Raw genomic sequence first — 9,319 nt, 5'->3', positions numbered from 1 at the left:
AAGCATGAGTAATTTACCTAGTTTAATATAATCCAAATCATTTTATATTATATTTAATGAACATGGATAGCTTATTATGACATTTACCTCTTGGATCAGAAGTGCTTTTTTTGAGAAAAAAAACACTTATTTTGATAAATTAAGTGTTTGACAAATTCTTAAAACTGCTTTTAAGAGAAAGCAGTAGCAGTTTTTCTAATGTTTGGAAGAAGGTAAAAATTTCTGCTTTAAAAAAAAAAACAAAAGCAGAAATAAAGAATTAATTTTTTAAGACTAAAATATCCCATTCATATATACATATTTATCAATATATCTCTTATTAATTAATCAACATATCTCATAAGTTTGGTTTATTTTTATTCAAGATTTTTTTATATAATAATTTTTTTTATGTTTTATATCATTATTTATATATTATATTGTATATATTACTTTATGTATTATTTTACAGAATTAGAAATAAAAGTAACAACGATATTTTTGTAGGATTAAAAAAAGAGAAAAATAACAATTAAAGATTTAGACCCTCCCAAAAAAGTAACAAATAACAAATTTTCTTTTTTTAATTTACGTATTATTTTATTTTAGTTTGAATTTTTAAAACTTTAGAGTATTATAACAAAAAAAATAAGAGAATAATAGCTAAGATTGAATCCAAAAAAAATAAATAGGTAATAAATAACAAAAAGATTCCTCTTTTCAAAAAAAATTCAACAGTATTTATCTATATACAATATTAATTGAAAATTTGAATATGTACATTTTAAATAATTAAATTAAAAATGTAATTAAAGTTTTTGTATTAGATGTTTAAAATACTTTCTCTCTATGAAATAAGCGTAATATTAAAAACACATCGATACTTGTTTCATAATTTGACTTTCAAAAGCACTTTTTAAAGAAAATTAGCCAAATACAAAGGGCTTATCAAAAACACTTTCCAAATTAATTTGCCACACAATTATTTTTTTTAAAGTACTTTTCTGAAAAGTTATTTTAAAAAAGCGCTTCTAAAAATAAGCATTTTTTAGCAGCAATGTCAGACATGCTCTGGTTAGGGAAGTACTAGCAGTATGGACTTGAACGTATAAATAAATTGAGTTTTGTAAAGTGATCCTCAAGTAAGGAAAATATATATATATGTCAATTTTTACCCAATAATTTTTTTTTTCACTACCCGTCCAAAATTATATTGCATATATTAATATTACTTATCCTATTAAAAATAATATACCACATAAATTATGAATTAAAAAAAATATCATGCAATGGTGCACTCATGGACTACAATTCCTAGTGGACCCAAACCTAAAAAGTTTGTTTAGTAAAAATTGAATTATGTTTTGACTTTTGACACACTCTAATTAAATTATATACAAATAAATTGTGTTTTGCAAAGTGATCCTCCACAAAGGAAAATATACCTATGTACAAAATTATAACTCAAAAACCACACTTGCTCAAATTGCTATATATACCATGGCAATTATTCCTAGCCCTTTTGTGATTTCATTGAGAAGAAATAAGCTGGAACTGATAATCCAGAAAATAAAACACCTCATAAAATGTTACATCTTTCAGATATAGATGATCAAGAATGTCTTCGTATTCAAATGCCGATGTTAATGTTTTACAAATACAGTTCTTCAATAGAAGGGAAAGATCCTGCAAAAATCATAAAAGATGGATTATCTAATACACTTGTGTTTTACTATCCATTAGCTGGTAGGATAGTTGAAGGACCTAATAGGAAACTCATGGTAAATTGTAATAGTGAAGGAATCATGTTTATTGAAGTCGATGCTAATGTGGAGCTTGAGAAATTAGGAGACTCTATGATACCACCATGTCCATACATTGAAGAGCTACTATATAATGAGCCAGGATCTGATGGGATTATTGGTTGTCCATTGATGTTAGTTCAGATAATCAATATATATATATATATATATATATATATATATATATATATATGCAGCAATAATAAATATAAATATTTATAATCAGAACTCTCTATAAATGTTGCTAAAGTCCTTAGCGACTATGGATTTAATGACATTAACTCAATTGCCGCTAAACAGTTTTACGGCAATCTTAGGAAAATCTATTTGCAACAAAATATATCTTTTGTTGTAGTGATACCTCCTTCAGTTCGGTTGCTTGAATTTTTATCTATTACCATAATTATAAATTAAATACACATTTATCAACCCCCGACTTTGGTCCTATGGTAAGGGTGTGGTGTGTGATGTGTCAGTTAGACATGTTGTAGATAGTAAAGTTCGCGTCGAGAAAATAATAATCCTGAAAAATAATGCAACAATCGTATTTATTGATTTCAGAATATAAGTGTTACAATAACTATTATTCCTCTGATCAGATATAAATTCAAGGGCTCTTGAGCTTGATCTTGAATTCTGAATTTGTTCTTGAGCTTGATCTTGAATTTTGAATTTGTTCTTGAACTTGATCTTGGATTCAAGGGCTTTGGAGCTTATTCTTGAATCTTTGATGAACTTGAAATATATCTTGTTCTTGATCTTGACTTATACTTGAATTCAAGGGTTTTGGAGCTTTTTCTTGAATCTTTGATGAACTTGAAATATATCTTGATCTTGACTTATAATTGAATTCAAGGGATTCGAGCTTGTTCTTGAATCTTGTAGTCATGATCTTTATTTATAGATTTGATGAACTTGATAGGGGCTTGATCTTGACTTTTACTTGGATTCAAGGGCTTTGGAGCTTGTTCTTGAATCCGGTGGTCTTGATCTTGATCGTTCTTGAACTCGAATGCTTGAATTCTTGAACTTGTAGAGAAATCTACAGTTTTTGATCCACGAGCTCTCTCTAGCTTCTTGTTAGAATTCTACATATTTATTGGATTTTAAATAATTGACCCAATTATATGAATCTATAACATTTATATGAACTAATATATTCATGAATCATATATATATATATATATATATATATATATATATATGATTCATGAATATATTAGTTCATATAAATGTTATAGATTCATATAATTGGGTCAATTATTTAAAATCCAATAAATATGTAGAATTCTAACAAGAAGCTAGAGTTGTGACTTTAATGAAAAATACTTACTTTTATGAAAAGTTACGACTTTTCTGAAAAGTTGTAACTTGTATAAAAGTAGTGACTTTTATAAAAGAGTGTTGTTGTTCGAGGCTTTTTGGTCTCTTCTTTAATGTCCGATGTTGTTCTTTATAACTTCTTGGAATTTAGAAAATTTCATTACTTCTGACCAACTATTTCCATGGAGATTTTTGTTAGACTTCTTTCTTATACTTAAAATCTCTCTATGACTCATAATTTTTGTATAACAAAAACGAAAATTAAAAAAAAATATTGCACTTTAAGATTTCAGAAGAATGCTTTACCTTAAGATAAAAATGTTACTTGACAATATAGTGTATGTATCGAAAATACGAATATTACCGAATGACCATATGTAAGCTTAGTAAAATAACTCAATCCCGTGCGAAGCACGGGTAATTTACCTAGTTTAATGTAATCCAAATCATTTTATATTATATTTAATGAATTTTAAATGATTACACATTCATCACAAATTTGAATTGTTTCCAAGTCACAAATGTTATATTTACTTCTTTTATTTCATTTTCTCGTCATAATCATCAAAATTCCTAATTTTATATTCATTCATTATACTCGATTTGTTGACCCGATTTGTTGTTGGATTCAGATTTAATCACACTATGATGGATGCTTATGGCTTCAAAATGCTTCGAAAGACATTAAGTGAATTAATTCAAGGAGCTTCTGCACCTTCTAAATGCTAGGTCATTGCCATGCATTACATGCACACATAATGAGTCTGATGAGAAAGTTGAGTCCAAAAATGCATGGATAGCTATGGAATACAAATTAATCCAACACTCGTTTTTCTTTGGAAATAAGAAGATCAATTAGAACCTGGCTATGGTTCAATTGGAAGATTTGAGTTACTAGTTGCGTTTCTATGGAAATATCGTACAATTGCACTTGATATAAATCCTGAAGAGAATGTTCGTTTGTCATACGCAGTTAGTGTACGCAGAGGACTGCAAAAAATGGAACTACCACTTGGATATTATGGCAATGCATTTGCAACTCATGCAGCCATATCAAAAGCTGGATTGTTATGCTCAAATTCGTTAACATATGCAGTTGAGTTGATTAAACAAGCTAAGAAACAGGCCAATGAAGAGTACATCAAATCCTTGGCAGATTACATGGTGATTAACGGGCTACAACCGTGGACCAAATCTTGGAATTTTCTCATCTCAAATACTGCAATAATTGGTTTTGATGAAGTTGATTTTGGATGGGAAAAGCCTATTTTGGGTGGTTTTTATAGAGGTCCTCTCTTTTGGCAGCTTTTTTTAGTCATTTAACAAGAACATAGGAGAGAAGAGTATTGTGATACCTATAGAATTGCCTCAACAAGCCATGGAAAACTTTCAAGGTGTTATCAAGAATTTGACTAGTAAAAATGGAGAAAAGATCCAACTAAAATCAAAGATTTAGGCTCTGAATTGGTATATGTCTCAACCACACAAATATTTTTAGACTAGAAGTTTCAAAAGTCTTCCATTTTTTCTTAGGTATTATCCCAAATCAAGCAGTGTCCCATAAAATGGGATGAAGAGAGTACGTTACAAAAGAGATGAACATATCTATTCCAAATAAGGTTTCTGTAAAAGGTGATGCAATGGTTCTGATTTACTTGACTGTTAAAGAATTCAGTGCCATTGTCAGATCTCAAAACCTTTATTGCGCATTCAAACTGATTACAAATCGTGGATATAAAACTTCTCAGTTCAACTATTACATCCTTCTTAGTGTGCAGTAAAGAAATCCATGTAAATCCACTAAAATCATCAACTATAGTATTAAAAAAAGTATTTTCTATCATAAGTGGGATCCCTATGAGGTCCCCAAACATCTTAATGTACTAGCTGAAACATTTTAAAAGTCTGAGTAACACTAGAAGGGAATTTGAGTCTACATTGCTTTTCCAAAAGGACCAATCATACACTCTTCTTGCACTGCCTCATCAACTTTATTCTTCAACATAGGAAGATGCTACATTACTTTCAAGGAACGATGCCCCAACCTAAGGTGCCATAGTTTATGTTCTCCTAAGTAGTTGTTTTTTAGCACTGGTCCAACAATAGGTATGGATTCATGCCTTAGGATATATAGGTCTTCCTACTCTTTACCAATCCCAATAACCTCTCCAGTAGAGAAAGCATGCATTACACATAAATTGGGATAAAATGACACAACGCATTTCAGATCCCTAGTCAGCTTGGAGACTGACAATAAGTTGAACATGAAGTCTGGTACATGTAAAACATTTTTTAACATACAATACCCCAAAATCACAACATTGCCAATATGTTCTGCATGAATTTTATTTCAATTAGTACCTGCACATTATTACAACTGGACTCTGATAATTTTCTACAGTCATTTAACAGATTTTCACAGTATGTAATATGATGCGTGGCTCCTGAATCAACAATCCACTTTACTGCATTACCACTAGACTATCAGACAAAGAATTCATACTTGTTGCAGCATCATCTTGACAACTTGCTCATATTGTTCCTTTGTGAAGTAACCTCATAGGAAATAGATATAGAATAATGATCCATATCTAGATGCTTCAGCTTCATCCTTATCTGATTCCAGAGAAGTAAAGTTATTTGCATAAGGCTCATTCACATACATCTTCCACTTACTCTTGAAGTCAGTAGGAAATCCTACGATTCTATAGCAATAGTCTTAGGTATGACCTTTATATCCACAATGATCATATATTAATCCCAATCTCCTACCTTGTGAAGTTTGACCATGTGCCTTCCTAGCTTGAAAATTGTTGTTGGTCTGAGTATGAGTGTTGATATTATATGGTTGATTGCCTCTTCCTTCCATCATTGTCAAAGGTTCCATTCCTCCTTTTGTCTATTCTAGCTTCCTTTGGCTCTCTTCTTAAATTTCCATTTGATAGGCTTGATTCACACCGGGAACAGAGGAGCTGAGTAAGATAGAACTCCTCACATGTGCATATCTTTCATTCAACCATACCAAAAACTGCGAGTCTTTGTTGTTTAACATGTTCAACATGTGAGCTTGACTCATCACAATCACACAATGGAGAAGGTACCATTACATCCATCTCATCCCATAAATCTCTTATCCTTGAGTAATAAGAGGTCAGTTCCTTGAGTCAATATACTGATCTCCTTCCACAAATGAAAAATCCTAGTCAAATTTGCTTTGTCAAATCTTTCCTTGAAATCACTTCATATCTGTCACACCCTGAGCCTACACCCTAGACGTGACCGACACTCAAGAACCATCGTTGGTCCCCAAGTGAAACCTTGACCTGGCTCAACACTCAATAGAAGACCTACTCAACAACATAGGAACTCAATGCAAAGATTTACTCAATTGTCTCAAAATAAATAACTCAGAATGTTTAGTAATATTCAACTAGCCATAAGAAGGCAACTCAAGTCTTAAAACATTAACAAGGAAAATGGAAAATACCTCAAAATACTATTGTCTATGAAGCCTCTAAATACGATCATGGAAGTCGGGACAAGACCCATGACATCCTAACAAACTTAAAAGTAAATGTAGAACCCTCTGGAAGCAAGGAGGCTCACCAAAGCAAGCTGGAACTGTAAGTGGTATCAACGGAGCTCCTGAACACCTGTATCTACATCATGAAATATGCAGGTCGAATGACGTTAGTACATTGAATGTACAAGCATGTAAGGGGAACACTAAAATATACTATATAGCTTGAACTAATAGAAAGGGAAGATATATTCACCTCGTCTTAACTCAACTCAACATGAAAGCAATGATAATAAGATGCAATATATAAAGCTTTGTAAATAGTAGACAAGAACTCAAAATGTATAAAAATAAAATAATAACTCTTTACTCTTATTTGGGAGATTCTCTAACCGACAATCATCACTATGAGCTACGTGATAATACAACGTCTCACTCACGCTGCTAAAAATGTCTTATACCTTGTCGGGGTATAGAACATCCTCAACTAAGTAGATCCACTAAGCTATGCTTAAAATCAATAAGGAATCATCTAAAAAGTATGATCATTTACCCATGTTGGCTACATGGTTTATGAGGAATGTGAGTTGTCTAAACTCATTCCCATATCGGTGCTCAATACTACTCTCAAGAATATATATATATATATATATATATATATATAACTCATGCTCAAATGTATAAAAGCATAACTCATCCTCAACTTGAGATTTGTACTCAAATATTCTCTTAAAAGAGATAATGCTCAAAACTCCTCATAACTCATTTAGAAAAGCAAAATTTCCTTCGTTTTAAATGTAAAAGTATTTAGACTTAAGAATAGTTAGTTCCCTTATACTCAATTTGAACAATGAAAGACAACTCTCCTCATTCTCTTACTCATTTACTCAAGTCTTAATTCAAGTTCTAGAAGTCTATAAAAGACTTCTCAAAATGGTTTTCTCCAACTTTATTCTTAACTTTACTTTAATGCTAAATGTAAATCAAGAGATGTGTTTAAAATATACATGATCTCTCAAGGATTAATGAAGATTTTAAGTGTGGAAATCAAGAAGAAAACATAAGTACAATTCGAGGGAACACACACGAAAAGAAGGGCGGAAGGGTAGGGAATCTGGTGCGGGGAGCCAACCCCAAAACTATTGAGCAGTAGTTGGGCCGCACTTCTGGCGTGGAATGCTAGGCTCCAAAATACTGGTCAATAGTTTGGGCACGATGGTGGCGCGGCGCCCCACCCCTCTACCCAGATTTTTGACGAATTTTTCTTGCTCAATTCAAGGTCTAACTCATCTAGAATCAAATGATTTCCTCCCAAACTCGTTTGGATTCACAAACCCAACAAAAATTAATCGAAAGCCCACTCAAATACATCAAGAACAACACTCATTCACAAGACCCTCACCTCAAGAACTCAACAAGACTTCATCGTTAAAGAATGAAGCTAAAACTTCAAGAATTTCTCAAGGATTGAAATCAACTGACCTCAAGAGCGAATTTAAGGATGAAAATCACATGATTGGTGTGAGGGTGAACAACCCCAACACTATGAGAGCTTACATACCTCGAAAGAACCAAGTTCTTGGCAAAAATCTTCAAGTTCTTGAAAGAATGCTTGAATCTTTTTTTTCTTTTCTCCTCTTGAACTTCTCTCTAAAACCCCTACGCTCTTTTAGAATGAATGAGAACTAATCTCAATCAGTTTAGACCCTTATTTGGGTGGAAAAAAAGTGCCAGGATAGTGGGGTAAGGAAAAGACCAAAATACCCCTCCTTAAAACAGATGAAAATTCCTTAACTAGAAAGGCTGCACTCAAACAGGCATAACACCTTCATCCGAACTCGAAATTTAGCAAACTCGACGGTGTTGGAAAGAAGACTCAAAGACCTTCGATTTGATACATGATGGGCCACCTAAATTATCATGTGATGAAAGTTATGGTCATTTGAAGTTGACATAAAACTTAAAACCGACCAAAGTTCAAAGTGTTACAATATCTTCTTCAAGCTAGAAGCATACACAATGATTGTCATTAGTTCTGGTGCTACAGCTGCACTAATCCATGATAAAACAACTGCATCACACCTCTACCACGAACTGCTAAATCTCTTTTGTATGAGCTTTTAGCACATGTGTCATCAACAAATCTGTCAAGCCCCGAGCCTACACCATGGGCGGGACCGGCACCCGGAGACCATTGTTGGCCCCAAGCGAACCCTTGGCCTGGCTTTCTTAACTCAGCGGAAACCTTACTCAACAGAATAACTCAATGCAATGCAAGGTTATAAAATAACTTAACTGATAAAAATCTGGCCAAAAGGCAACTCGTGTCTCAAAATAGAATATTTACATATATACATAGATGAGAGACTCAATACTAACTGACTGACTGTCTATGAAACCTCTAAAATACTGAGATGGATGTTGGGACAGACCCCGCAACATCCTAACAAAACAAAACTAAGAACACAAAATAACAGAGTCCTCCGGAAACAAAGAGGCTCACCACTGACTCTGGAGTGCTCGACTGGATCAACGGTGTGCTGGATGCTGATCCTGGGTACTTGTGTCTGCATCGTCATAAGATGCAGGCCAACTGGCATCAGTACATTGAATATACGAGTATGCGAGATGGAAAGCTAAACCACAACTTAAGCTTGAAAGGGATACAAAAGAGAACTTACCTTGGCTCTGTTCA

At 32.8% G+C, this 9,319-nt stretch overlaps 1 pseudogene; it reads left to right on the top strand.

Moving 5' to 3' along the window:
* Positions 1 to 1,479: 1,479 nt before the first annotated feature.
* On the top strand, positions 1,480 to 4,560 carry LOC102594851 (methanol O-anthraniloyltransferase-like; annotated as a pseudogene).
* The last annotated feature ends 4,759 nt before the right edge of the window (positions 4,561 to 9,319 follow it).

The sequence above is a fragment of the Solanum tuberosum genome, unplaced genomic scaffold, assembly GCF_000226075.1.
Source record: "Solanum tuberosum cultivar DM 1-3 516 R44 unplaced genomic scaffold, SolTub_3.0 scf00063, whole genome shotgun sequence".
Taxonomy (NCBI): Eukaryota; Viridiplantae; Streptophyta; class Magnoliopsida; order Solanales; family Solanaceae; genus Solanum; species Solanum tuberosum.
The sequence above is the reverse complement of the archived record's forward strand: the minus strand, read 5'-3'. Positions and strand labels throughout refer to the sequence as shown.